This window comes from Mus musculus, chromosome 19 (genome assembly GCF_000001635.26).
Source record: "Mus musculus strain C57BL/6J chromosome 19, GRCm38.p6 C57BL/6J".
In the NCBI taxonomy this organism is placed as follows: Eukaryota; Metazoa; Chordata; class Mammalia; order Rodentia; family Muridae; genus Mus; species Mus musculus.
Genome location: NC_000085.6, coordinates 54,150,229 through 54,175,453, shown reverse-complemented (window position 1 = coordinate 54,175,453; position 25,225 = coordinate 54,150,229). Strand labels below are relative to the sequence as shown.

Sequence of the window (25,225 nt, the reverse complement as noted above, 5' to 3'; positions counted from 1 at the left end):
ATAAACAATATGTAAGATGTTACTGTTGAATATTAAGCTAGGTACACCAGACCATCAACCAGTGTTAAGAGGAAGTACATCAAATTTAATTGTGAATGTATAGAATTCAGGTAATTTGTCATCCAATATAGGCAGTGATCAAGGGCATGTGGTCATAGTCCAGCTAAAAGGGGATCTAGGGAAAGAATTTCAAATGAGCCCAGTACTTGATGCATTGGAACATGTATCATCAAAGCCATTGATGATTAATAGGAAAATATGAAATACACCCAGAAGACTATGTGTCAGGAAAAGCCCAGAGGAGAAAATATTTTTCTAAGGAGAGACCCATGGTGTCAAATGACCATGCAAGAATGGACTTAGAATGTGTCTAAACAGCATAATGACCGGAAGACCTCAGGCATCCTCTCCCCAGCCAGCTTTTCACTCCATGGATCAGGTGATGGAGAAGCGATTTGAGGTGATCGAAGAGAGCCTGGAAGGTGAGGAGCTGGAAGAGAGAAGAGATACAATCTTTTCACAAGTTGGCTGCGAAAAGGAAGAAAAAGCCAGAGGAGTGGGCCGGGGACACTGTGGAGAGTTTTATTTTTGTTGTGAGGATAGAAATACTCAAATATATTTAGAGACTGAGTGCATTGAGCCAGTCGAGAAGATGTTAAAGATGAGAAAGGAGATAACTGGCAAGCAGAAACCTTCAGGAGGCTGGAATCTGGGGTACAAGGAGCTCTTTCCTCCAGAGAGGGCCACAGAGGTCAGAACACTGAACGTGCCTTTGTGGAGTGAGGAGTTAGGAGGCGCATGCCAAAGCTGCCTTAGATGCCAACGATAGCACGCCCTGGCAGCGCCACTTCACCATCCAAAATAACAAGATTTGTTCCATCAAGAAAACTGGAACGTATCAGTGGGTGTTAGGAGGAAGCAGGTTTTTGTTCAAGAAAGGAAGAAGTTTTTTTTACAGCTTCTGGAGTTGTCCAGAAACCAAAGGCTGCTGTTGAGAGACCTGTCGGGGGCAGCATTCAAGGAGAGAACACTGTTAGAACCTTCCCAGCCATATGGACAACTCTTGCCTGGCCTAGAGGTGACTAGAGAGCCCCTCAGTGGCAGCCAGCCCACTATAGACTCTTTGTCACCCAGCACTCCCAGATCTGTGCCTCTCACACTCCCACCAGCGTGCCTTCCAGCATGCCTCCAACACACATCCAATTTCTCCTCTGAGATATGGTTTGTTCCATGTTTTTCTTTCTTTCTTTTCCCATGCTTCTTGCACTGCTGTGCAAACACCTTCATGGAGCTGTCTCAGGCTGCTCTAGATTCTTATAATCCTCATTTTCCCATTTTCTAACCCAAAGCACAGCTTAGACGTGGAACGTACAGCTTCTCATTTGCTACGGATGCAAGTTGCCTTTACTTCAGGTATCTCCGAGTAGATTGACCAGCCTGCACCAGCAACAATGCTTTCTTCTTCTCTTTTCCTTTCCCTACCCAAGGTCTGTGTCATTGGTTACTGAGCCTAAGAATGTAGGTATTCCCAAAGTACATTTGCCATGCTTTCTCTCACAGAATGTTCCAGGCTGGTAGAGATGGGGAGTGCCCTTTTCAGAAAAACCAAGAGCCATCTCATGCCGTTGGCTTTCCTCAATTATCTCTAACCAGATTACCCTCCTACAGAACACAGAATCCTCCAAGGAGGCCCAGATGGATACATGCTGGCCCCAGGTATTTGGTTAATTGTTTTCATCCTCTTCCTTCTCAAGTAAGGAATTATCTCTTCAAAGCAGTACAGTCCTGGAAAAATGTTAGTGGTGACTCACGCAGGAGTAGGGTTGGGGACTAGCAAGGAATGGGGAGGGGAAAGAGAGAGCACACACACTACTTATGGAGCCTCTGAATGAAGAGCATCGGCCAATTTAGACAATTATACAGCTAAAACAATTAAATAACTTCACAATGGTAGGAGGATGTGTAAACAAAACCCATAACACTACTCTGTAGGCCAAGAGAAAAGCATGCTCGGCCACTGGGGTGGACAGCCTTGCTTCTGTCTGCAGAGCACCCTCCATCAGCAGCAGCAGCAGCAGCAGCAGCAGCATCAACCCCTCTTTTCATGTGAAATGCATTTGCAGTAGGAATCAGCTCTAGTCGAGCTAGGCATAGAATATGCTACTCCTCAGCCTGACTTCTTGAGTCCAAGAAGGGAATAACAGCAAGCTGGGCATACGTTTCTTTATCCCTCAGTGTGACTGAATCCAGGAAAATATTGGCACCCAACACAGCAGATCCTAATTTCACCTGAGAACTAAGACAGAAATAGGATACGGTAAGTAGTCAGTCTTTCTTCCTTTTGGATTATGAACTTGGCCATGCTGGCTTGGTTCTGCCAGAGGCCATATTTTCTTTCAAATGGGTAAGATGTGCCTGAGAACAAAGGCAGCATGTAAGAGAGGCAGAGCCAAGAGATAGAGAAAGCAGAGCCTTGATGAATCATCACTTGCGCTCTGGGTCTACCATTCCTGAAACCTTTAAACTCAACACTCACAAAAGACAACAGCCTTCCCCCTTCATTCTCAAATTAGAGCGTGGTGCTCCCAGTGTTTTGATTTCTCTTGTTTATGTGAAGGAGAGTCTTACCTAATGGAGCCGCTGAGCCAGGGAGCTGATGTTCATTGGGAGTGGATGCCAGACATTGGAGACAGATCTGTGAACCAGAATTATCACACTTCCTGAAACATCAATTCAGTAGGACATTCAGCCTCCTGAGTAATAAAAACAGCTGACCAAATTACTGAAGCAGAAGAAACCATGGGAGAGGGAGTCCAAAAGGAATAGTAGACAAGAAGTGCCAGGCTTCCCCTGATGTAAACTCTAGCTTCAAGGTGTCTGGGAACAGCTGTAATCCTGCAAGAATCTCAGCAACGACTTGAGTACAGTCTAGCCCTGACCTTGAAGATCTCTCAGACATCCTTATTCAATCCAAGGATTTGGCTCACGAGTCCCTGTTTGGAACTCTTTGGTGGTCAACACTGTCAACTGACAAAATCTAAAACTACCTAGAAGGCAAAACTGAGTGTGTCTGTGAAAAAAAATTCTAAGCTAGATCAAATTAGTGAGAAGACCCACTGCAACCATAGACGGCATGGCATGGCCTGGGGTCTACACTACATACAAAAGAGGGAGCGAGCTGGGTGCCACAGACCCTCTGGGCCCCTTTGTCTGCGTGGAACGAGTCTCTGGGGCAGGTGGGCAAGGTGTCGGCGGGTGACAGACAGACCAACACACGAGATGGTGTATAATCTGAATGTATTCTCACAAAGTGAACACCAGTCTTATATAGTACAGAAAATACAAGGGGTCGGAAGTCACAGCAGGCAAAGTACATTGAAGTTGCCTGACACAAAACAAAGGAATGACGACAAAGGGACTTACAGGAACCAGGTAAATGTTTACAGTAAAGATAAAGCAGTCCTGCCTAGGGTCAGCTTAGTGACAGGCAAGGATTTTACACTCTAGTGCTATATCTTTGAACCTTGTGAAGGCTAGCACCAGGGGGTTCTGCTCTTGGCAGGCCTCATGAATAATGTAATATCACAACCCCCCTATTTCCTAGGCCTTGCTAAATTCTTATATGAGTGTAACTTATAAGTAACTGGAGAATCTCCATTTGTCAGAAGAATTTACCAACTTGCTTCTAATATGCAATGTAGCCTGTACTGAAGATTTCTATGTCAGTAGGATTCGCTGGCTCTTTCATGGTATTCCCTTGTTTGGGTGCGATTTGCTACTGTCCTTAGTAAATACTTTGCAGACCATCTCTCAGCTACTGGCTCCGTCTTTTGTAATGCTTAATTAGTTACTGAATAGGTAACTTCTTTACTACATTCCTGCCGGATTCTAAGCTCCTAGGCTTCTGGGACCTTGGAACACTGGGGAGACTTAACTATATCAGAATTTAATCTTAAAAAGCACTTATAATAAAATAATACTAAAAGAGAGCTCGTAGTTCCATACACCAGATTAACGCAGGGATAGGGTATGAATATATGGGTAAATGAGAACGCCAAAGCTCCAGGAGGTGAGTTTCCTTGAAACTCTTTTCCTCGTGAGTGCTTACAGGCTTTTCAGCCTGTCAAGCAGACTTGACCGGAGTGCGTGGCATTTCCCAGTGTGCGTGGCAGCTGGATACCAGAATTCATCCCTTTCCCTCCCTTTATTTTCTGACTGTGGATACAGTGTGACCAGCTGCCTCCTGCTCCTGCAGGCATGATTTGTGATGAACTACACACAAACTGTGAGCCAAGTTAAACTTTCCCTTTCTTAAGTGGCTTTGGTCACGTGCGTCATGGCAGCAGGAAGAACAGTAGCTGATAAAACTCTGATTGCCGTGTTGAGAATTCCCATGACTGCCCCCTGAAAATAAGGCCCATAGGTATCATCAAGTTACTCTCCCCGAGGCTCCTTAAAACATTGCCCTCCTCTTATCTCCCAAGAAAAATGCCAGCAAAGCATTCACAACTCTCTGGAGGGCAGCGAGGAAAGCGATTAATCAGGGAGAAAGAATCCATCCGTTCAAGGTGATTTATGCAGACTACATCTCCCTGGGGTGGGCACTTACACAGACTCTCACTCTAGCAAGGATTCTCTGGGCAGAGCTGGCATCCATGCAAAACTGACCTAGCACACTAAATTCCCTTGTGCACTCTCCATTGGAAATCCTTAAAGAGTGGAGATGGAGTGTAGTTCATCCTCTGGTGTCAGCAGAAGCAGTGCATTGTGGGAGTTTCTAGAAGAGTCAGCAGAGAAAGGTATGAGAGAAGGGCGAGCCTCTGTCTTGCTGATCTCTCAAGTTTTACTTAGTGACTCTGCATTCTCTCCCAAACCCACAAACTTGAGCCACAGTAGGAATTCTTGGCCCTGGCTCCCTGTTTGAGTCATCAGGGTCACCCTAAGTATTCTTGGTGTCTGATTCCTGCCCACACCAAAATAAAGACAGTCAGTTAAATCATTCCAGGCAGAACTGAGAACTACTGAACCAAGAAAGCAGCCCCTTGTATGCACTTCCTGTCGCTTCTGAGCACCTTGGGCAGGTGCAGAGCCTGGAGGTATGACGCAAAGCCCCTCCCCTATTTGCTTCCACCAGACACCTGGATTCCCAGCTAGCATTAAGCTGAACTCACCAAAGAATGAGGAGCCCAGGGTTTGAATAGAAAAGCAACAGAAAAAAACAAAAACAAACAAACAAACAAACAAAAAAACCCACGCAGGATCTCTATTGCTTAGGGACTGTTTGAAATCCTTCGGGACAATGACTGCTGAATGGTGCCTAAATAGGGGGCAGGGGAGGGGCAGAAAAATGGGCAGAGTTGTACAACAGGGTTGAAACCCAGGCTTCCTGCTCCTAGCCATGGTGAATTGGGTTGCTGATAAAATCCCATATTCAGAGAGAATCAAGCTTCTGAGAGAATGAGATGAGGAGAGATCCCAGGGTAGATCAGGAATAAGCCACAGAGCTGGGCAGTGTTCTAGTATCTGGCATCTATTAAACTCTTATTCTAACCGCAGACATTGCTGCCTTGGCTCCACAGTGGACACTGGAGCAAAGTAGCTGATGTCATCTCTGCCAACTCAACACGTACTTCATCTCTCCTCACCATGGGAACCATGTAGCTCAGTGGAGAGAATCTTGCTCCAGAATTCAGATCATGTCTGTTTGGACAGGTTCTCATCTGTGGTTCAATTTTCTCATCTACAGATTGGAGCTGGGCATTAATGAGTTAATGCATTTTGTAATCTTTAGGAGGCACCTGGCATGCCAGCTCTTATAGACTAAAAAGAAAAATCATAATTTAAGTCTCTCTGGAACCACGTTTATCTGTCTACTTCTAGTCCCCAAAAGGGAAATATATTTATTATCCTATAGTCTGGTAGGTAACTGTACTGACTTTCATGTTAGTATGTGGCAGTTTAGTATTTAACTCTGACATTTAACATTACATACTCAAAGGGTTCAGTGTCCACAGTAGAGTTATGCAAGTCATGAACCTGGCTTTCAAGAGCCTGCCTCATAATTGGAGAGATTAAATAGACACAAGAGAAAAGGCCCTTAAAATATAAGCTCCTGGGGAGACTGCAGGTGACCTATTCACAAAGGGCTGAAGGGGTAGCAGGAAACTCTGTAGCCATGGAAGGTTCAAGAAGAGCTCAGATTTGTGCTCCGTGCCAAATGGCATCTCAAAGTGCAGTCACTGTGTCTCCACGATGGGCCACACCACTCCTCCTGAGAGAAACTTTCAAAGCCAGAGTATGAATTACCACTGAAAGGCAAATGTCATAATATAAGATTGTAGGGTCTTTTGCAAACTGTCATGTGCACTTATGTGTGTGGTATATGTATGTATTTGTTTGTAATGTGTGTATATATGTGTGTGTGCTCATGTATGTGCATTCATGTGGAGGTTAGAAGCCCTTAATCACTCTCTACCTTGTTTTAAAATACTTTTTTATTCATTTACATCGCAAATGCTGCCCTCACTCCCAGTGCCCCCTCACAAACACCCTCCCCATCCACCATCCTTTTCTTCTCTGAGAGGGTGTGTCCCCCTGGGCCTCCCCCACCCTGGTGTATCAAGTCTCTGCCAGAGTAGGTGAATTCTCTCCCACTGAGGCCAGACAAGGCAGCCCTGTTAGGGAACAGGTACCACAGTCAGGCTGCAGCTTTAGGCGGAGCTTTTGATCCAGATGTTGGGGAGCCAGACGGAGACTTAGCTGCATGTCTGCTACATATGTGCCAGGGGCCTCGTTTCGGTTGGTATGTGTTTTTGATTGGTGGCTCAGTTTCTGAGAGCTCCCAGAGGTCCCGGTGAGTTGAGTTTGTTGGTCCTCCTGTGGGGTTCCCATCTCATTCAGAGCCTTTAATCCTCCCTCAACTCTTCTAGAATAGTCCCTAGCCTCCGCCCAATGTTTGGCTGTGGGTATCTGTGTCTGTTTCAGTCAGCCACTGAGTAGAGCCTCTCAGAGGATAGTTATGCTAGACTCCTGTCTGCAAGCATGACAGAGTATCGTTCATACTGTCAGGGACTGGTGTTTACCCATTCCACCTTGTATTTTGAGTCAGGCTCTCTCACTGGACCTGGAGAGCATTGATTTGGCTAAGTTGTTTGTCTAGAGAGCTTCAGACACTCACCTGATCGTTCCTAGATAGCACTGAAGCCACAGGCATGCACTGCCTCATCTATTGTTTACATAATACTGGGCATGTGATGCTCCGTGGACCTTATGCCTCCATATGAGGCACGCTACCCACTGAGCCATCCCTCCATCGCCATCATCAAGAATCTCTTAGGATCACATTCCCCCAAAGCCCTGTCAGATGCAGATTTTCAATGAAGAGCTTTGGATATGCAGGAATTGGAGATTAGTGTCCAACTACTGCTGAGTGTGAAGCAGAGCCATCGGGGCCTCTACCTGTGGTTTCTGTACCTTCTGGCCTCCTGTAGCATTCCCTAGATGGGCATGTGACAGGAGAAGGCAACTCTACGGCCCACTACCAATAGATCACGCAGACAACATTCCCCAGCTTGTCCTGTGCCTGCTTCTCCAAAAGTACCTGGGCAATGATCTCCTTGACTCCCCTGAGTTGTCTTAAATCAGTTTTGTTGCACATTCCTGCTAATCAACACCACTGGGTACTGCTCAGTGGCTTGCTGCTCCTGCACTATTTCCTGAATACTCTTCTAAAAGAATCTCTATAGAGGTCTTATAATGATCAGCAGCTCCACTGGGCTACCAATGAGCTATGAGATGTAGGGAAAGGCTGTCAACCTAATCCTCAGGAGGGCTCCTACTGATTAGACCTACAGAGTCTTTGTGGAAGAATGTAGATCCCATGTTAGACACACAGATTGTGTGTGTGCGTGTGTGTGTGTGTGTGTGTGTGTGTGTGTGTATGACACCTAGGTTTCAGGCTACCAAATCAGTAGTGATTAGATGCTGACTCATGGGAGGAGCCGATAAGAGCAAAATAAAAGGATGTACTTAATAAGCTGGTGCATGGTTGCTACATTGTAACTATACATCCATATAGGAGCCTTTATTTGTAATTGATTATTTGACTTACAGAAGTGAATAGACTGTTGGGGTTTTTTGGTTTTTTTTTTGTTTTTTTGTTTTGTTTTGTTTTCATCACATGACAAATGCCCAGGAGAATAACTTAAAGGGAACAAATGATTATTTTGGCTCCTGGTTTCAGAGGGGCAGTCTCCAGCAGACTGGATTCATATTTCTGAGTCATGGAGAAATGCATTACGGTGAAAATGTGGTGGATCAAAGCTACCACCTATGGCAGCCAGGAAGCACAGTAAAGGTTGCCTATAATACACGGGCTTCCCAGATACCCACAGTCAGGGTAGACCTTCACCCTGACTTAACTCTTACTGGAAATGCCCTAATAAAAATACCCCAAAGTGTGCCTTCCTAATCTGTTAGGTATTTCTATAGGCCATCAAGATTAATCACTGCATTACAGGAGATGGCTTAGAGGGCCAATGCCAACATGAAGGTTCCAGGAACTCCCAGGAATGTCAGGTAGGTCTGTCTGGCATCCCATAATTCCAGTGCTCAGAATGTGAAACCAGAAGACTCTCAGAGCAAGCTGGCTAGCTCAACTTAACCATATCATCAAGCTCTGAGAGAAGACACTACCTCAATAAAGGACATGGGAAATTATTAAGGAAGATTCCTGTTTTCAGCCTTGACCTTCCACACACATGCTCACACATTTACATGTGCACCTGCACACATGTGCACACACACACACACACACGTGCATATGCATGTACATATACCATGAACACAGATATATGAGTTCCCCAAAAATCAAACATTACAAGGACCAAAACAAAGAATCAAAAAGAACTCCCACAGTGCAGTAGGATAGGCCTTCTACTAGCTCTGAGGAGAGCCACTGGATACCTGCTTTTCTTTTCTTTTTTTTTTCTTTTTATTAGATATTTACTTTATATACATTTCAAGTGTTGTCCCCTTTTCCCTCCGAAAATCCCGTATCTCCTCCCCCCTCCCCCTGCTCACCAACTTACCCACATCCACTTGCTGGCCCTGGCATTCCCCTATACTGGGGCATAGAGCCTTCACAGGACCAAGGGCCTCTCCTCCCACTGATGACCGACTAGGCTATCCTCTGCTACATATCCAGCTGGAGCCATGAGTCCCACCATGCGTACTCTTTGGTTGGTGGTTTAGTCCCTAGGAGCTCTGGGGTTACTGGTTAGTTCATATCGTTGTTCCTCCTATGGGGCTGCAAACCCCTTCAGCTCCTTGGGTCCGGGAGCTCTCCTTGCTCACCTGCCTCCGCTGCACGCCTCAATTTCCTGTGTGCCTCAGTTTCCCGGAGTCACCTATGGTGCCTATGCTAAACTTTCCAAAGATTCTAAGCAGCATATTTTTTTCCTCTATTGAATCCTTTCCTGATAAAATAAGCACAGTGGTTTCTATTTTCAGGAGTGATGGAGTCAGAGTCCCTTTATCCTGGGTTTTACAGTGCCAACAACAAATGTAATGCATAAAAAGCCCACATTTCAGGTCCAGTGGGAGTCCAGCAAACAGGAAGCCTTTACTACAAGGGTAGCTTGCTAAGGCCAGAAGTCAGCAAAGAGAGGTCTTTCCAGCTATCTTTTCCATGTTTGTTTCTATTGCTTTCTATTCATGGGACACAGCACAAAGGGGGGAAAAACCTTTATTTATTCTGTTAAGTAAAAGAAGCTTGAGTCTGAGCATACTTCTTTTATGGGATTTATCTTTGCAATTAATCACATAAAAAGGGCGCTGTCCCTAGGAGCCCAAGTCCCTAGATGCCGGGCTAATCTGGTAATGAGAGAACTTTCTGCTGAGCATATGGGGAGGGAAGGAAGAGGTTGAGAAGGAAGCTGGGCTGCTTTCTGTTCTTCCTTCCACATGGCAGGTCTCCTCTGCAGCGCTCCTGTCCCCTCCTGGGGACCACCTGCTTTACTCGATACCCTTAAGCCACCCACTCCATCTCCACCATCTACTCGATTCCTCATCCTGTACTAAGGAAGTTTCTCACTTCTTCCTGGCATCCCCAAGCCCTGAAACTAATGAGGTTACACGAGCTGACTAAAGGCACAGCCTTGCACAAGAGGCTGTTGGGAAGGAGAATCATTCAAACATCACTAGACACTGTCCTCATATACCACACACCTCCTACATGAGCTGTTACTTCAAAGGTTGGTAATGAGGAAAATTCAAGGGAATAAGAGCATAGGTACCAGCTGAGGTACACCCTTGGGGCAAAGATGGTGGCACAGGACACCTGAGGGAGAGGATGGCTCTCAAATAAACCCTCTTAGCTTGAGACAGAAGATAGGATGAAGATGTCTTATCCTATATTTATCTAGCTAGTGCCCTGGGATTAGTCACTAAATCCTTGAGGTCATCACTGCCAGAGGTACAACAAGCTGCTTAAGGAGAAGTAACATAGCTTCCTTAGGAAACTTATTCCAGCAAGGCCAAGGCCAAGGCCACGGTCTGTGAGAATGTGCTTTTGAACCTGATTATAAAGTAGCTTGACTGACTTTTAAATTAAATAGTTAATTATATTAAAATCATTGGTTACTTGATGCAAGTGAACAATTAAATCAATTGACTTCTGTTCAATATATAAAACTAGATTATTTCAAGAGGGACACACACACATATATATGCACACTCTAGTCATACATACATGCTTGGTAATAAGGGTAACCAACAACAGACTTAAATACACCGATTACACACATACACTCGGGGAGAGAGAGGGAGAGAGACAGAGACAGACAGAGACAGAGACAGAGACAGAGACAGAGACAGAGACAGAGACAGAGACAGAGACAGAGGCAGAGGCAGAGGCAGAGGCAGAGGCAGAGGCAGAGGCAGAGGCAGAGGCAGAGGCAGAGAGGCAGAGGCAGAGGCAGAGGCAGAGGCAGAGGCAGAGGCAGAGGCAGAGGCAGAGGCAGAGGCAGAGGCAGAGGCAGAGACAGAGACAGAGACAGACAGATCCTCTGATACCAGGATCAGAGGAGATTCTCCACTACAGTGAGCAGAAGGGCCCATATACAATAGCATCAGAATTGGACACACATAGAGGACAGCTCTTCATGCAGAATGAACTGACCGTGAACTGAATCCCAAGTTCACACATGCAGTGAGGAGATAAGGAGTGTGCTGGAAAGGGAGAGAACAAAGGCAGAGCACAGGGCATTTGGTTTCTCGCTCTCAGATGAAGGCAGAAGCAATAACACGACACCATTGTTTCGTAGTATGTATAAAACTAAAACACACAACAGCAGCAACAGTACAAATGATCAAGGAGAGAAATTAGAACTCGTGTAGCATTGGAAAGTCGTTATCATGTGCACGAGGGGCATTCCAGTAGCGTTTGAAGAAAGACTTCACCTAATTTTGAAAGTATGCACACTGCACACTTGATGGCAAGCATTTAAAAGCTGATGATAAGAGAGTAATTAATTCGGCAGCAGATATAAAGTAGAATCATAAAAACACTCAACTATCCAGAAAGAGGCATAAAAATTAAGGGATGGAGAAACAAAGAAAAATAGAACGAAGTAAATAGCTCAGTATGCTAGAGTTTGATATACCAGTGACTACATTTAAATATGAAAATGCCCAGCCCTGAGCATTGGTCACCTCCCTATAAGTTATCGGTCCAGGAGGACCCTGAGGTAGTCTAAGCCATTGCTCCCAGTTATCTACCATAACTAGATGGTAAGACTTTATGGTTAAAGATATTATGGATTTTGGTTACAGGTCACTGAGAAATCAGTCTTGCAATGAGCAGGGAACTCTCCCTGCTGGTTAATGTTCATAGTACAGGAAGGTGATACATAGGCTGCTGAGAGAGGAAAGACGTCAGTGGTTATTTCCTAATGTTTGACCCTACATGCTACAGTACCAACCTGTGGGAAAAGATGTATCCACTGGCGTAATAGTGGCGACACTTTGTAGCAGTAACCAACTGCTCTTGTGTTAGGATTTGTGTTCTGCTCCACAGGAGAGAATTTGTGTCTAATACCATAAATATGGTCAAAACCTATGGCTGTGGAAATCATAGTCCCAAGGAGAGAACTAAGTGATATATTTATTTTCTAAATGGTCATGTGGTCAAACTCCCTTATAAATATTATTTCTATCCACAAATCTCAATTTCTATCCCCTGCTCTCAATGTAGGCCAGAGAAGTTTCTTATTACAGTGGGTGATGGTTAAGGCAGAGACTCGGAACTATTCAAAGTTCTGAAAATGCGCAACCAGGAGTGCTCAGCTATAAGTGGGACGTCTGCAACAAGTCCTGCCTAAGGCTTAAGGAACACTGAAGAAGAGGCAGAAAGAATGCAAGAGCCAGGAAATGGGGAGAAATACTAAGAAATTCTTTTCTAACGACATGACTGCTGCACACAGAACTAACAACAGCTATAGTTACCAACACAAGAGCTACACAAGATGAATCTTATTTTAACAGCAAGTGTGAAAGGGAGAGGCGCTCCCAGGGCTCCATCTGTAACTGAGGAGTTCTTGACAGCTGATGGCAGCTGAGGAAGAAAGAGTCACCTTATTTTTGACTAATGGACACGTAGCCCAATCTCCAGTGACCCCAGACCCATGTGCATATGTACAGTACTAACTGAACTTAGTGAGTTGATTTGTTTATTTGTCTGTTAAGAAAACAGGATGTTGGGAGAAAGATGTGTTCAGGATCCCATAGAGAGTTGATCAGAGGGAGAGAGAAGTGGAGATGATCAAGATATATTGTATACAAGTATGAAAATTACAAAGAATAAAAATTGAAATGGAAAAAGATGAATCGGCCCAACATCCTAGTTCAAAGACAAACTGTCAAGTGACTTTAACAATCAAACATTTGTTTTTGGGTTACAAATCTACTTTTTATATGTATATAGACATATAGATGTATATATATTGCAGAACTGAACAAAATGCTAGCGTGCATCTGGTAAGGCAAATTTTACAGCACTATAACCAAAAGCAAAAAAGGATGTTGTATAATGACAAAGAGACCAATGCTCCAAACAATAGGCAGCTCTGTAACATTAAACAATTAGCCATTCAGATGTGATTAGAGAAAGAGTAAGAATTGTGGCACAAAAGCTGAGTGAACTGGAAGGAAAAAAGAAGCAAGCAACAGTTTTGTCTGGAGAACTCAACCCTCCTCCCTTAGCAATCAGACAGAAGAAAGATGTCAGAAACAGTGAAGAAGACCTCAACATTAGTAATCAACTAGACCTGATACTCATTCACTTCCTTACTTACTGATCGATCGTATCACCCAGTGCAGAACATTTACCCAGATACCACATATTCTGGCCTATAAGCAAGGCAACAAATCTCAAAGAATAGGCAACAGAAAGTGTGTGTGCCTTCCATCAAAGAAACTATAAATAATTAATTTATATCAGAAAGTTTTGCAAATCTTTGCAGTTAGCAACATATTTCCAAACATAAGAAGCTGTACATAAGAAAGAAAATATCATCGTTGTGCTAAAGGAACGTGGCAAGGAAATGACTCCTAATGATGCATTGCTATGCCCATACAACAGAGCTCAATGCTCATCAGAGAAGCTTTGTCTGGAATTAAATGGGAATTTACCAAGAGACCCACAACTTGACAATGGGCAGAGAAGGAGAGACTTTGGGGCACCCAGTCCTTAATGGGAAATCTTATCAAACCCCTCTGCTCAGGACTCAGAGAGCTATGTGGAAGAGGACAGGGAAGGAGATGGTGGGTGACTCCACGGGAACAGTGTCTTCCAGACAGGAGGATTGATAGATAGAGAAACTCATAGAGACCAAGATAGTATGCACAAGACCTGAAAAAGGTTCAAAGCATACAAACCCCCAGTGCTGAGAAGCAGAAGTGGACACAAATTCCCTCTGCTAACCAAGAATCTGTTTGCAATTCGTATCTGATAGGAAATATAGACTATACAGAAAATCACCTTTCTCCAATGGAATGTTAGTGTGTATAGCAATAGCACTCCAGGAGCAGTTGGCCAACAGAACAGACTCTGTATGTGTGTGTGTTTTTGTGTGTGAATGTATGTGTGAGTATGGGGGGGTGTATGTGTGTGTATGTGTGTGTGTGTGTGTGTGTGTGTGTCTGTATGTGTGTGTGTGTCTCTGTGTGTGTGTGTGTTTGCCTTATTGATTTCAATTTGTTTTAAGTTTGTATTATTTTCATATTTGGTGTTGGCGTGAGAGAGAAAATGATGTTGGATGGGAAGGATCAGGGAAGACTTGGTGAAAGAATATATATGTGTGTGTGTGTGTGTGTGTGTGTGATCAAAATATATATGAAAAAGTTTTAAATAAAAATTTAAAAAGAAAAGAAGTGTAAAAGTAACAAATGTTTTTGAACTGGTGGAAAATAAAATATAACAAAAAATAAAGTATGAAGCTAAAACAATATTTCAAGAGAAATAGAGATCCTCAAATCACCTAATCTTTCTCAGTAATAAAGAAGAAAAAAATATAAATTGAAGGAAAAAAAATTAAAGAGGAGAAACGTCTAAATTGACAACCACAAAAAATAAAAAATAAAAATAAAATCAAGGTTTTCCACACCAGATCCACTTGAAAAGATAAATTATATTGATGGTTCTTTAGCTACACTGGTTACAGGTGGAAAAGAAATAAAATGATCCGTAGAAGGAACACAATATCTACACTGACATTGCAAAAACAACGCCATTTTCCCCCACGATGACAGAGACAATACAACAATGGAGTCTCCTCACCTCCATGTGGATGAACTCGGATGATACGTGAATAATCCAGGACATCCTAACCAGAAGAGAGCAACTGAAGCCATCAGATCAGAGGAATGATCAAAAGACTGAATAAAGCTGCTTTGGGGTGTAGACTATGTGATTGTCTGCCCAGAAAATCTGAACGGTATCTCAAAATTCACTCCTAGAACTAACAGACATTTAACAAGGTTGTACCCTACAAAACCAGCAGGAAGTCCAGGTGTGTTTCTGTACAGTAGCAGTGAGCACACAGAACATAAAATTGTTTAAACAGTATCATTTGTGGTGATTTCAAAAGTGCATAGCCATAAGTCTAATGGCTATGCATAAGTTCTTTGTGCTTCAAGCGATGAACCACTGGCTTCAAATATCAAAGAAGACCTTGGGGAATGGAGGAGATATACAACGTACTTGTGGAGTGGGAGGGTTGGTGTTTAGCTGTCAGTTTTCATCTGTACAGCCAATGAAGTTTCCATCAGAATCCCAGCAGGCTCACAAGGATAGCAAGAAGCTGATTCTAAAATGCATGTGCAAAGACAAGGAACTAGCCTGGCCAAAAATAAATAAAGTAAAAGTAAAAGTAAAATAAAATGGAGGAGCAAGAGCATCCCATGTAAAATCTTGATGCAAATAATAATATTTAATAACATAATTTAATAATATTATAATAACATAATAAGCCAGACAGTAAGTAGGCCCTGGCAAAAAGATAAACAAATGTGTCAATGGACTAGAATACAATGCAGAGGTCAGAAGAGGACATTGTATCCTGTGCACTGAAGTTATGGATGCTTGTTAACCGTTGCTGGAAACCAAGCCCAGATCCTCTGCAAGGACAAGTGTTCTTAACTGCTGAGCCATCTCGCCAGAATAATTTTATAATGAAGAATCCTGTCAGTTGTGGCTTTGACAAAGGGATTAAGCCTAACATCATCAATAATAAGTACCAGCTTCATTAATACTCCAATATTGCATACTGAAGGAGGCACACCACCTCAAAAGTACCCCTTAGTTTAATTGTAAGAAAATTTAAGATAAACCCTAACCAAGGCCAAATCTACAAAGTAACTGGCCAGAGCTTTTCAAAAGGGTTAAAGTCTCTGAAGAGAAGGGACAGGAAATGTCACAGATGAATAAGGAGATGTCAGATTAGACCCTGGGTTACAATAAAATGACATTAGTTGAAAAACTGGTGAAGTTTGGATGAAGTCTGTAGTTTAGTTAAAGCTTCATCATTATCATCATCATCACCACCTCTATACCATGTAAAAAGTTAATAAACATTACAGGAAGCTTATTGAAGGGTTTATATACCTTCCCCATAGAATTTGTGGTGGTGCTTTTTTTTGGTAAACCTAAACATATGTAGAAGTAAACAACAAGGTATATCAAGCAGAATATATAAAACCATCAGTATAAGATCTCTATCAAACAAATGCAGATAATAATCAGTGAAATAAGGGGAAAAACAGAAAAGGAAATGTAAGTGACCATTAAATTTTAGACAGAGCCATCCAAGAGGACATTGGTGAGTCGGTAGTCAGTCTGAAAAGGCTTGCTTATTCAGGGAGCCACAGATATAGAAGCCAGTGAGAAATAGAAAGACTGAGTGAGGATTAAAGAAAGGAAGTGGTAGATAGAGAAAGGGCCATGCCAAGAGGTAAAGAATGTTCCAGAAACAGGAACGAGTGGCATGGTATTTAGCAATGTGATGATCAGGTAGAGTTTGGGCGTGGCAACCCAAAGGGAAGCAGCATACAGTGCTTGTGTTCAGACTGAAAAACCAGTCAGCATAAGTAGAGTTGATTTAGCCAGTTTCAGGGTTGCCCCCTCACACCCTTTGCAAGCCAGTGTAGCTACCTGAGTATGACCTTTTTGAGACATTCTTTAGCCCTTTTGCCTAGCTAGCTACCTGAAGCATACCCTCTTTCCCAAGGCTACTTCAGTTAGCACCCAATCCCTCCAGTGAATGTCTGTGATGTTTCACATATAGTTAGATTAATTCCCCCCAATCTGCAACCTAGCACTCCTTCACACCATACACACACACACACACACACACACACACACACACACACAAACACACACACACACACAAACACACACACACACAAACACACACACACACACACACACACTGATTTTTTTCCATTTATGTTATATAACATTTGTTCTTTTAATTTTCAGCTCTGCATGCTTTGAGAAATATGCAGGCATGGACCCTCCACCATGACTGCTTTCAGTGCAGACCTACTTATGATTCAGAGACTATTACGTTATTCCAGTTTTCATATGGAGAACAGAGGAATGAAGAAGATAGCAAGCTCGCCTGTGATTCTCCAACTCATAAGCCAAGAGCTGGGTTTCTACCCTGCACTGCAGGCTACAGAACACAAGAGCCAGGCTTCTGCCCCTGCACTGCAGGCTACAGAACACAAGCACTGTGTGCTGCTTCCCTTTGGGTTGCCACATACAAACGCTACATGATCACCGCATTGCTAAATACCATGCCACTAAGAAATCTCAAATGAATGCCTGCTCTGCCAGCCACCACTATGAGAGCATGGTCAAAACCTGACCCAACTTTCTAGAAAAAGTCACGAAGACAAACACAGCATCACTGTCCAGCTATTAGAGAAGTTGGGATTAGTGAGCTTCAAGGATGGATGCTGAGTTCTAACTCAAGACCTACCGTGGATCAGTTCAACCCTCCACCCTGTGGCCCTTTGGAGTCATAGACCACGTGTGCTTATCTCTGTATCCCCAGTGCTCAGTCCACAGCAGGTGTTTAAGCAGCATTCATTGAGTAAATTCATGTATCGATGGATGAAAAATTATAAGTATAAATAACAAGAGGTATGGGAGAAAAGTCTTGGCCACACAGGCATGTTCTTGTTATGATATTATACCTCCTTCCCATTTTGTGGGAATCCTTGTACTCCTACTTTCACTCATTACACCCTGAAGAATCTAAAGTGACAGAGTCGCCAGGCACAGCAATCCTTGCACAACTGTAAGAGAAACCATTGTTGCCAACCGTATGAGACTCTCTACAAGAAGAAGTCACCCAAGATGAGTGTGGAGAGGCGGGTAACCATCAGGTTATGTGGCATGTGCTCCAGGCGTTCGTTACACAGGAAACAGAATCCTCTTTTGTCTATGTTTTGCTTCCTTTTGTCATGTTGAGTTCTGAGTCGGACAAGCAATCTCCCCATACCACCCTGCAGCGAAGTCCCTCTTTCAGTTACTGCTTCTATGTGATGTGCTTGCTCAGTCACCATGAGCTGACACCGTCTTCGAGTCAGTGTGAATATGTTTGACTTAAAAATAACTCGAGTGTTGCTTGGTCCCCTGGGCATTCTCTGAAGAATGGCTGCCAAGGAGAGGCTCAACTCTGAGAGGACAAGAATTTATAAGAAGAGAGACTGCATTGCAAACAACACAAGAGTGTTATTGTAGACAAGAGCTCCCTTCTATAGAATATGCAAAGCCAAGATGGATAGAGAAGGCAGGCAATAGAAAATTCTTCATAAAAGAACATGCAAATTCTAGCCCCTAGAGTAGGAAAATTAGGATCTGAGGTATGTTGCCTATCAGGGAGGAATGAGGACTTGCCAGCAAAGCTCAATTTTCATATTTGTCTAAGCTACCAGGAGCACACTAGTGAATCCTTTGTGCCTGCTCTGTAGACAGTCTTTGGTAAAATGCATGATTCATGTATTGTCTGGGAATCTCTAGCCAGTCGGCCATTCTCCCACCTACCACACTAGGGAACATTTTCTCCTTTTGTGTACAGAGAGTGTTTCTCTGCTCACAACCAAATGGCTCTGGGGCCAAGGGACCTTGAAGCATGTTCACACCAAGGTAATTCACCACCCACCCCCAACAGGGCCCAGGAAGTCTGTCTTGCCAACACTGTGGTCCATCCCTATCCCTTTTCCTGACAGGAGAATGAGGCACGACTGTATTGCAAAGTTGCTTTTACAATCTTACTACACTCTCTGCTTTTCTCTACCCCAAGAAGAGCCTCTAGGAACTGCACCTCCAGGCCAACCTAGTGGCACCACTTTCTCAATTGAGGGTCCCTCTTCTCCGATGACTGTCCACTAACCCACACAGGCGCTCTGTGGTTGAAGGATGCTTCCTGTACACTGCATCCACAGCAGGGTAGTCCCTCCTTTCACACAGCTCCAATAACTAACCCTCTTCCTTCAGTCTAGATATTGAAATGTGCCTGTTCTTGCTGGTCTCTGGGTCCCTCACAGCCCTGTAGATCCCCATGACCCTGCCTTTGCAGTGTCCTGCAGTCCCATAGATCACCACAGCCCTGCCTATGTGGTACCTCACAGCCCTATGGGTCCTCATAATCCTGCCTGTGCTCTGTGAGGTTCCTCCTTGCCAAACAGTCTGAGCAGAACTGTATTTGTAGAAGGCCCTGGCTGGCAATGAGATGCTGGAGAATGGGCACTGCTCTTTCATCAGTCAAGCTGAGTCCCACATTCAGCTATGCCTCTGATTACACATATATCCTTGAGCAAATCCCTGGCCTCTCTAGGCTGGAGTCACCTGATACTGAAGAGTGGGGTCATCCAGGGAAGTCCAGGCTCTCTCAGGGCTTCCTATTCTGCAAACTGAGAGATGGTCTCTGGGTTGCCTTTCTAAAAAACCACATGGAAAGATAGACAGTAATGATTCTGATTCTTTTGGTCACATTTAATATTAGGTGACCTTCTATGGAGAACTGAACAAGACTGATGGTCAACTCACACAGGGCTCATTTAGGGAGTCACAAGCCACTCTTAAGAAAACTGGGTACCAGTTGTTCACACGGGAACCTGCTGAGGCAGAGTATTGCTCATGCCACTGACCAAGCCAAAGACAAGCAGGCAGTCACTTCTCTGTGAGGAGGGAAAAGCCCAGAAGAAGGGTGCAGGTGTGCACCCTGGTGGCCTGCACCTGCTGCAGCCCAAGTTGGAACTTTGGGGGCATCAATCACAGCCACACCCAGCACCTCCTGCTGCTGAAGATAAGAGGTGAAGCTCGAAGGCTTTCTCCTCACAGCTTCTCACACACATTAATGTCCTCACAGCTTCTCCTACCTCAGTGTCCCCAGCTTCTCCTACCTCAGTGTCCTCAGGTTCTCCTACCTCAGTCTCCTCAGCTTCTCCTACCTCACTGTCCTCACAGCTTCTCCTACCTCAGTGTCCATAGCTTCTCCTACCTCAGTGTCCTCACAGCTTCTCCTACCTCACTGTCCTCACAGCTTCTCCTACCTCAGTGTCCTCAGCTTCTCCTACCTCACTGTCCTCAGCTTCTTCTACCTCACTGTCCTCAGCTTCTCCTACATCAGTGTCCTCAGCTTCTCCTACCTCAGTGTCCTCACAGCTTCTCCTACCTCAGTGTCCTCACAGCTTCTCCTACTTCACTGTCCTCACAGCTTCTCCTACCTCAGTCTCCTCAGCTTCTCCTACCTCAGTCTCCTCAGCTTCTCCTACCTCACTGTCCTCACAGCTTCTCCTACCTCACTGTCCTCACAGCTTCTCCTACCTCACTGTCCTCAGCTTCTCTTACCTCAATGTCCTCACAGCTTCTCCTACCTCAGTCTCCTCAGCTTCTCCCACCTCAGTGCTCAGGATCCTCACAACATCCCCAACAGGTGGGCTGGGCAGGTGCATCTCATCTCACAAGGGCAGTTGATGATGGCAATGAGGATTGTGCTTTGGAGAGGATATTTGCCAAGCCACGTAGCTGGCAAGAGAGAGCTGGACCAAAACCCAGGCATTATGTCTCCTTTCTGGGAACATGGATTTGATTCATGTAAATGATTAAGCTAAATTACAGGCTTTAAAGACCCTCATGCTTGGAATAAGGCCAACCTTTGTGTTTCCATTCATGATTAAAAGCATCCCCGGGCTGTTCTCCATATCAACAACAACCCTACCCTGAAGTGCAGACAGCTCTCCAGAGAACCTTGACCTCTTATCTGCACTTTCCCACGGGCTTTGGGAACAGTCTCACACAGGTTCGGCTGTGTTAGACAAGGTTGCAGATATTCTCTCAATACACAGGCTGCTGCTGCCACCATGTCGGCTCTACAGCTCCTGCTCCTTGGTCTTGGTTCCCATCACCATCCTGTAATCACATCAACATAACTCTGCCATGGGCTTGGCTTGTGCTTTGGGTCAGGTGCAGGAGCTGTGTGAACAAGGTCTGGTCCCTGTATGCAGTAACTGAGGAATGGCAAGACTGTTATACTAACTACAGTAGAAGCCCAAAGACTACTGGAAAGAAGGTAGATGCCCTGTTGGGCTTAGAGGAGAGGCTGCCTTAGTGAGACACTCAGAGTGGGGTCACAATGAGACCACCAGAGCTGTGGGGGTCCAGAGCACTGCAAGAGGAAGCAGGCTTCTCAGGAACAGGAGCCATGTGGATGAAGGCAAAGGGGATCCTGTGCCTGTGTGTAGCCTACCATGCAAGGAACACCAAAGATCAGGAGCATGCCACTGGGAAGTCAGGACAGGTCAGGTCGATGAAGGCCAAGCGACAGAGGATCTCTTTGAGTCCACCAACAGGGCAGTGACTTCGGGAGGAGGGGACCATGGTTGTATTTTGGCTTCAGAGCCTCCGAAAGGTCTGCAAGTGAGTTGCAATGGGTTAACAGCTCTCATGTCATGACTGCCACGAAAGCATGGAATCCACGCTGGGAAATAAGGAATCATAATGGTGACCACCACAGCCAACTGCCAGGCATGCAGTACTTAGACACCACACTCCTGAATGGCTCTCCCTCCTGGTGGGAAGTCAGTGTTTAACTGCAACATCTGTCTGACTCATCTCACCCCCACTGCCAGCACCAGCAGAGCCAGTGAGACACCACTGCGCTGCTGGAATCCCTGAATAGATGAGCATGTCCCCTGTCGGGAGCTTCGGTTTCCAGGCTGGACCCCACCACTAGCAGTGGGAGTGACCTGGGCTCCTGGAGCTAAGGACCACACCTGCACCTCACAACACACAGCACTGCGTGGCACATGCTGAGGCTGCTGAAATAAGCCAAGATGGATGCCCCAGCCCTGTTGCATCTCAGGGCAGCAGCAACAGCAAGGGACCAGTCAGAGGGACAACGAGGAGTTCCCTTGCACCTCTCTCCATAATCGATTTCTCCTGACATTCATCAGACTCTCGAACCTCCTCCTCTGCCCTTCGAGGGGTGGGCTCTTCTCATGATGGCTTTTGTCCTGCCTTTCTTCTACATTAAAAGTGGAGAAAAATCAAAGCTGATGAGGCTAGAGAAAAGTGGCCCAAGTATTGCAGGGATCCGAGAAGAGAAGACACACAGTCCCAGGTGCTGGGGGATCACAAGGCGCAGAGAGAGGATCACAAGGCACCGAGAGAGGAGCAGAATAAACTTCTTCCCCTGCCCCTGGAAGTCCTAGGCTTTCAAACTAAAAGTTCATACATGAATTCTGAATATTTTCCACTTCCATGATCCCACCCCCCTTTTTTTTTTGCTGCCCATAGGAGAAATTAGTCTATGAACACCAAAGATCTTGGAAATACATGGAGCAGCTGATGGTGATTTGAAATGGTGAAAGTGAGGTCATAATATAATCGATGGGGACATGAGGTAGCTGGAACAAGCAGAAGGGAGGGATGCTGGATTGCCTCACCAGGCGTCTCTCCTGTGCAAACATTAAGGGGTCGAGGGGGGTGTCCATCTACCTACCCGACCAGGCGTCTCTCCCACATCAAACACTAAGGGGAAGGGGTGTCCTCCTACCCCAGCAGGTATTTCTCTATTCCAACCACTGAGCATGTTTCTCTCACCCACTTGAGTCCTGAAAGGATACACTGTTGCACTGCTCACAGACATGAGACCTAAAGCGAAGGGTGAATTTATTTGGCCAAGGTCAACAGCTACAACCGGGCAAGTCTGGATTTGCCTTGCCCTGCAGGCAGCATGTCACTCCTGGTGTTTATTGCAATTGATCTCCTAGCTCCATCATTACAGCCCCTGGTCCTATCTGTATGAGCTGAAATCCAGGTCTCTGAGATAATGCAGGGGTGAGAGTAGACTCACCCCTGACACTGGGGCAGGAGCTCAAGCAGAGATCGTTGGCCTATAGCACATCTTTACACTATCTTCCTGGAACTCAGGTTCCACACCACACCAGCGGGATCTTGCATTATCTAGGTCACACCCGCTAAAAACAGCCCGTTTTCCTGGACACTGTGGACCTGGGGTGTTAAAACCAGCAACCTAGCCTAATCTTGGGGACATGAGCTCAAGGAAGAGGCCTATATAGGAGAGCCATTTGGGCAGAGACTTCCTGGGTTTCTGGGACAGGGAGGGAATAAAGATTTTTCTGTGGGCACAACCTACTGAATACAGACACCTAGTAACACTGGTCTTGGTACCACAGTGGCACCAAGGGTACGCTATGCTTATGCACCCCCACCTTAAAGCTGTATATCAAGGCCTGCAGGGGGGGGACCTCACAGAGACTTGGTGTTGGTGGCATCCAGAGAAACAAAGTCCTATTCTTGGAAGTAGCTGCAGAAAGAAGGAAGTAGCTGCAGAAAGAAGGAAGTAGCTGCAGAAAGACCTCACAGAGACTTGGTGTTGGTGGCATCCAGAGAAACAAAGTCCTATTCTTGGAAGTAGCTGCAGAAAGAAGGAAGTAGCTGCAGAAAGAAGGGCTAGGATGGCACAGAGTTTGTGACACAATGAGGTGAGCCCTGGTTCAGGCTCCAGGAAGCAAATAAGGTGATGGGAGAGCTGACAAGAACCCAGAAGCATAGCCGATATTAAATGGCACTGTATCAAAGGCTCCCAAAGGACTTCCAAAGCATACAGGTCACATGGGTAAAGCATACAGGTCACATGGGTAAAGCATACAGGTCACATGGGTAAAGCATACAGGTCACATGGGTAAAGCATACAGGTCACATGGGTAAAGCATACAGGTCACATGGGTAAAGCATACAGGTCACATGGATAAAGCATACAGATCACACGGATAAAGCATACAGGTCACATGGATAAAGCATACAGGTCACATGGATAAAGCATACAAGTCACATGGGTAAAGCATACAGGTCACACGGATAAAGCATACAGGTCACATGGATAAAGCATACAAGTCACATGGGTAAAGCATACAGGTCAAACGGATAAAGCATACAGATCACACGGATAAAGCATACAGGTCACATGGATAAAGCATACAGGTCACATGGGTAAAGCATACAGATCACATGGGTAAAGCATACAGGTCACATGGATAAAGCATACAGGTCACATGGGTAAAGCATACAGGTCACATGGATAAAGCATACAGGTCACATGGATAAAGCATACAGGTCACATGGGTAAAGCATACAGGTCACATGGGCAAAGCATACAGATCACATGGATGAAGCATACAGGTCACATGGGTAAAGCATACAGGTCACATTGGTAAAGCATACAGATCACATGGATAAAGGGTACAGATCACATGGATAAAGCATACCGATCACATGGATAAAGCATACAGATCACATGGGTAAAGCATACAGATCACATGGGTAAAGCATACAGGTCACATGGATAAAGCATACAAGTCACACGGGTAAAGCATACAGGTCACACGGATAAAGCATACAGATCACACGGATAAAGCATACAGGTCACATGGATAAAGCATATAGATCACATGGGTAAAGCATACAGGTCACATGGATAAAGCATACAAGTCACATGGATAAAGCATACAAGTCACATGGGTAAAGCATATAGATCACATGGGTAAAACATACAGGTCACATGGATAAAGCATACAAGTCACATGGGTAAAGCATACAGGTCACATGGATAAAGCATACAGATCACATGGATGAAGCATACAGGTCACATGGGTAAAGCATACAGTTCACATGGATAAAGCATACAGGTCCATGGGTAAAGCATACAGGTCACATGGATAAAGCATACAGATCACATGGGTAAAGGATGTTTTAATGAAAATCTGATGCAAAATTTTCTCGAACAGTGTGACAGACTCTTCAGGACATATGCTGTGAGCAGGAAGCAGTTTTCTGAGAGATTTACTAAGAAACCCAGTCTCTGCTGAGGACCTTGGCCGGTGCCTGGTGCTCAGAAGACTGTGAAGAACCCACCCATTGATGCCCAAGTGATCTGAGCACAGCCTCCCAGTCCCCTCATTCGGCACAGGGATGGGATGACCGGACGCTAAAGCCAGGGGGAAAGTTCCCAGAAAATAGACAGGTCATGCAGGACCAAGCCAGGAAACCCGAGGAGAGACTGAGCATCTCAAAGAAGTCTGGGGAATGAGTGAGTTCTTCACAACAAACTAACTTTGAAAGCACGAACATTCA

The 25,225-nt window shown here is 44.9% G+C and overlaps 1 long non-coding RNA gene across 1 annotated transcript; it reads right to left on the bottom strand.

The window, feature by feature from the left end:
* Nucleotides 1-336: 336 nt before the first annotated feature.
* On the bottom strand, nucleotides 337-20,577 carry Gm41865. The gene is made up of 3 exons (XR_877925.1): nucleotides 20,420-20,577; nucleotides 2,629-2,695; nucleotides 337-490 (listed from the first exon to the last, which is right to left on the bottom strand). It is a non-coding gene; the product is annotated as a predicted gene, 41865 (long non-coding RNA).
* Between the last annotated feature and the right edge of the window lie 4,648 nt (nucleotides 20,578-25,225).